Raw genomic sequence first — 5,496 nt, 5'->3', positions numbered from 1 at the left:
CCTTTACCACCATCGCTGAGAGGAAATATCATCATGCAAGCAGCAATATCTTCTGACCACGCTCATCCATCCCCTTCCATGATCGACAAAGGAGAAAAAGAAACACGGTACAATATGAATAGATCGTTGTCTAACTGTAATCAGATACAAGTTGAAGAAGGAACCTCTTATTCTCTGACACCCGACAGCATAGATGAGCCAAAAGAGAAGGAGAGCTTGATCGACATTGATAAGAATGATAGAAACAAGAAGGAGACGACTAAATCGAAAGAACATAGCCTGCAGACTTGCTTTTGGTGGAGGAATGGCTCAAGGAAGAAGAAGATGATGATGAATAAAACCAGATCAGAGAAGAAATTGTCATCCATATGGCCATATCGATGATGTCCTAGAAAAACTGGTATTTGTACCCTATCGCAGTTCTCGTTATCACCGTTAGAGCTGAAAATTTTGAAGAAGAAGCAATGGCTCCTCGAGTAGTGCTTGTCGTGATATATTCCATCATCATCATCATCATCATCATCATCATCATAGCGCATAAAATATGAACAAGAAACAGTTGCTCCTCCTCAAGTACGTAATCACAATGTGTTTGCAAATCCAAAATGCAGAGATGAGTAGCTGTGTTACTTGCTCTGAAGGTCCTCAATATTCTCGCTGCAAAATCAACAATTGCTGTGGGAATAGAAGAGTTAGTATTGATCTGGCCATGGATTCTTGCATCAAAATCGTCCATGGCCGTGCGGAAGGAAGAGCAAGTGTTGATCTGGCCATTCTTTTTCTCTCTGCAAAATCATCCATGGTGAGTTAATAATGGAACAGTTAATATTGATCAGCAGCAGCGCGCAAGCGCAAGGTTCCGGCGATGGCGATCGAGATGAGAACAGGAAGATTTTTGGTTTTTTTGGGTGCACGTGTATCGGAAAGAGATGAAGGAGGAGGAGGAGGAGAAAGGCAAATTTTATTAAAAAGAAGGAAAATGGCAGTTTTAATCAAAAGAAGAAGAAAAAAGGCAGTTTTGCTAGCCTCAACATGTCGGCAGTTTTTTGGTTGTGAAATTAAAGCAAGAAAAGGTGGTTTTTAGAAGTTGTTTTGAGGTTTTTATTTTCCCGGGGAAATGGAACACCGCCAATTTAACAAAAAGTAAAAGAAGAAGAAGAGTAGGATTTCCTTTGCTCTTTCTCTTCTTTTCGCATGTGTATTTCTATTCTTTCTTTCTTTTTTTGTGGTGGGGGGGGGGGGGGTGATCGCACTCAGTTTCTCTCAATTTTCGGATGTGGATGCTAGCTATAGTTAAATGACCAAACCAAAATTCAATCGATGGCAACACCAACTCTAGGATTTCCTAAAGACTCCCATGATTTATCCATGTCGTGGAATTGCTTAGGAGATCGTTTTTACAAGCATGAAGACTATCAAATTAGGAGGCATCTCCATCATTAGATGCACCTTACAGTTTACGATACTTTATCGTTGGAACCACGCATTGACAAAGATAATAGAGTTGCTTTGGTTGGTGCATTCATTGAGGTACCTACTCTCTTGTGCTTTCTAAACACTCACTTTTGTTGTGAGTCCTAGATCAATAGTCTTAGGTTCTCTTTGCTATGCTGCCATAAACTTAGCTCCAATGGAATCTAGCTTAGATGAAAGACTCATTTCTTCTTGCTTGTCGGTGGACTCTATGTTTATGAAAAGCTTAGTAATGCAATAAGAAGAAAGGGTATTTCAACTCCAATTGTCTACGGACAACAAAACACAACAATGAATCAGAACGGAACACAAGCTGAATAAAAATTATAATTATGTGTAATTAATGGTAAATTTCTAATGTCCTAATTGAAATTTGAAGTGGTCCCCAAAACATATAAAAGGATACAAAGTATTGCCATAATAGCCTTACATCCCATGTTCATGTACACATGTAAGGCATCAAACTCAATCATACATTGTATATTATATCCTTAATAAAGGCCACAAGCCAACAACCAACTTTTAGGCTTAAGATACTACTAATTACTTTGGTTACACTTGGTGTGTATTTTCACTCTCGCACTTACACTCTTTTGTTCCACATTCAAGGTTGCCTCACATGTTCAGTGAACCATATAGTTAATATTTTTTTTTTTTTCTCTCTCTTTTTATTCTTCTTGGAACCACACAATTATGTTAATTGCACGTAAAAACCACCCTTAGAGCATATTGTTGCGCTTTCTATCATAGTTGTTAAAAAACGTGTATTCTACGTTTCAGAACTGTCGTTTTTAAAAATTTGATGTATTCAACGTATTTAACAAGTACTTATCATTTCAAAGAGTATTTTGTTTTTTTAGAAAAATTAAAATTAAAATTTTAAGAAGTATTTTACGTATTTTACAAGTATTCTACACATATTCTAAGTATTTAACGTACTTTATCTATAAAATACGTATTTTAAGTATTTTAAAAATAAAGTTACAATACTTACAATACGTATTGTACGTGTATTTTAGGCTAAGTATTTTACAACAATGCTTTCTATATAGGTAGAGGGACATTCCCAAGTGCCATCAAAAGAGGTAGCATATTCACATGATAGAAACAATCCTCACATGCTAGTGTAAAGGAGTTATCAAAGACCACAACCAAGGACAACTAGTATCGATATATTGTATTGATAGATATCAAACACACATGAAGACACCGTTTGTGATCTATGAGACAAGGCCTAGCCCATGGCGAGGATCAAACTTCGGTTCTCTCAAATTTGCGACTTTTGATGCTATAGTGTAAACCACCAAGCCAACAACCATAGAGAAAATAACATTCTATATGTCTATAGGATAATGAGTGCAAAATCATACAATTGAATACAAAGAGTATGTTTCCTTTATTAGAAGGGTGGACATTCTCACAAATTCTTTGAATGTGCTCAAACACAATGTATATGGTTAAATGACTCTCGACAAAACACATAAGTGGAGTTGAGTAGTGCAAGGAAAGGGCACAAACCTAGATGGCAATCTTAGCCTAATCATCACATTTTGGCAGCTTGAGTTATGATGAAGAAAAGTGGAATTGACATCCCAATTCTTGTACATGACAATTCAAGATGCCATATGAATGAACTCTAGGATCATTCTTCTTCCTTTCTTGTTGGTGAGATACATGTGAAACTTGTTCTTATTGAAGGAAAGTGCAAGCAAGTGTGAAACCAAATTAAAGCAAAGGAAAAGGATGCATGACAATCAATGCATACGATACTAAGGAAACATGAACGTTGGATCGACAATTGATAGTGCAATAACTTAAGAAGCCAAACATTAAATGTGGAGGACACATGGAAACATATGAGAAGTATTGTTAGATGATCTCTTCAGTCACATGTATGTGTTTTCATATGTTTAGTTGTGCAGTGTTTTCATGAGAGAGTCCATCTAATCCTGGTTGGTGTAAGTCTTTATATTTTCTGTAATTAATAGACCGAGACATGGTTTGTAAAAGCTTATATTTCAAACATGTGAGATCACTTTGATAGACATATGATTCATCTCCCTTTTTAAAGTCCAATTTCTACATGTGATACTTCCTTTCCCTTTCTTTATCCAAATTTGACCACTTTGCACCAAAGTACTTTGTTTCAAATTCTAGCGACCATATGTATGAAAACTAAATTATCCTTGCATTACTCCAAGAAAACGTTCGAATATTGTATATGCATAAGAAAGCATACGATGATTTATCAATCTTGTTATGGAATTTGGTTGCTTGAAATTCTCCTATGTCATTATTTCTAGGTTTTCAAAATGGTTAATTATTATTACTGTTGGTAATAATAATAAAAGGCGGATGCATTGTGTTCAAAAAAGGTGAAAGATTGAGTGCAAATATTCCAATAAAACTCCAATTATTCACAATAATATACAAGTCCATTCATGAAGTTCCTTATTTTTACATTAAATTTTCCAAATCTCAAAACAAAGATAAACTCTTGTGGTTTACATAGTGAAAACATATTATTATGTGCAAGTCTATATGAGGTAACTTGTCATTCAATTATCGTATTGTTGTTTGTATTTCCATATGGAGTTTATTTCTTACTCTTATTAAGGGGATAAAACGAGCTTCTTTTTTTAGCATTTACCGAGAGAACTTTTATTGTAAAGCCTCTAATTGCCTTGATATAAGCGCACAATGTCCCTATCAGTCAATACATTGTGAATTACGTAGCTATATGTAACATATGCTCGTCTAAAGTCCACCAATAGTAGATGGGCACACATCGCACATCAAAATGTAGATGGGCTGGTTGCATGTTTGATCTAGGTGCATTGGTAATACATATTGTGAAATCAATTAATCAACTCCATTTCGTGTTGGCAATACAACTCGTATGTAAGCATGACTTCCAATTCTCAAGAGAATTTGTGAATTTAACATTAACTATATCAAATTGGAAAACCTTTCTCTAGTTAAATTCACAAGAAATATGTTTCCAACCTATATCACTTCCTTAAACATAAAATTTTCAAAATAACGAAAATCAAAGTTGAAAGGCACATATATTGATAGCAAAGCCAAGTGTGAAGTTCTCTCTACATGCTCATTTTAACTCAACCCAGCAAGTAAAAGGAATTTTTACTCTCACGAATTTTCTAAACTCTATCGGGTAACTCCTCAAAGTATTTTTCTAGGAAGTATTAAGTTGGGTCAAATTTCACAAGTTCCAAAATGCTAATGAATGGCTGGATTTTTTTACATTTCTTTTTGCCTTAATGCCGCATAGTTGATTAACTATGAAGATGAAACATTTAATTTGGGGAAATTGTCAATCCACGGTACCCATGATATTGCTATATTTTACTCAATGATACGTTTTGTTGATATTTTACTCATGATACTATATTGTTATTCACATCCCCCATACCGGGTACCCAAAGCATGCGAAAGCACCTTGACCTATCTCTTTGAGTTTTTCTTCTATAGTAACAAGAGAGACACAGACAAATCGTGAAGGGCACAATCAAGTTATTGTAGAGTAAGGGACTTAGAAGGAGATGGGGCCAAACAACATTGTGGTTGCTTATAGTCCTTAAGGATGATTCACATTTATATAAATAAAATCAGGTTGTTTAGTGTATGAGTTTTAATGATGCACGCGTTACTTACATTTATAAAGGTACAATAAAAATTGTGGGTACTACACTTATTGAAAAGGGAAAGGGGGTACATGGTACGATATTCATGACAAATACATAGGTAAGGGGTTGGTTTGATAGTCCTGACTACTTGGAGAGACACATGACATCAAGGTGTTTTTTTTTTAATGATGTTCCCTGTAGGTTGTACGAGTTCTGGACGAGAGTGTAATGCAATGACATTAAGCAAATCAACGTTGCTCAATTTCATCGTAGACATTAATCTTTTCATGGTCTAGCTATTTGTATGAGCTTAGAGCTTGTGAGAATTTACTCTCTACAAGAAGAGTTAGTAAGTGTCGTGTGGTGCCTATATAAT

The sequence above is a fragment of the Azolla caroliniana genome, unplaced genomic scaffold (assembly GCF_043228905.1).
Source record: "Azolla caroliniana isolate FFs.n. ecotype wild unplaced genomic scaffold, voAzoCaro1.0.p SCAF_1, whole genome shotgun sequence".
Lineage (NCBI taxonomy): Eukaryota > Viridiplantae > Streptophyta > Polypodiopsida > Salviniales > Salviniaceae > Azolla > Azolla caroliniana.
Note: the sequence above shows the minus strand (reverse complement) of the source record.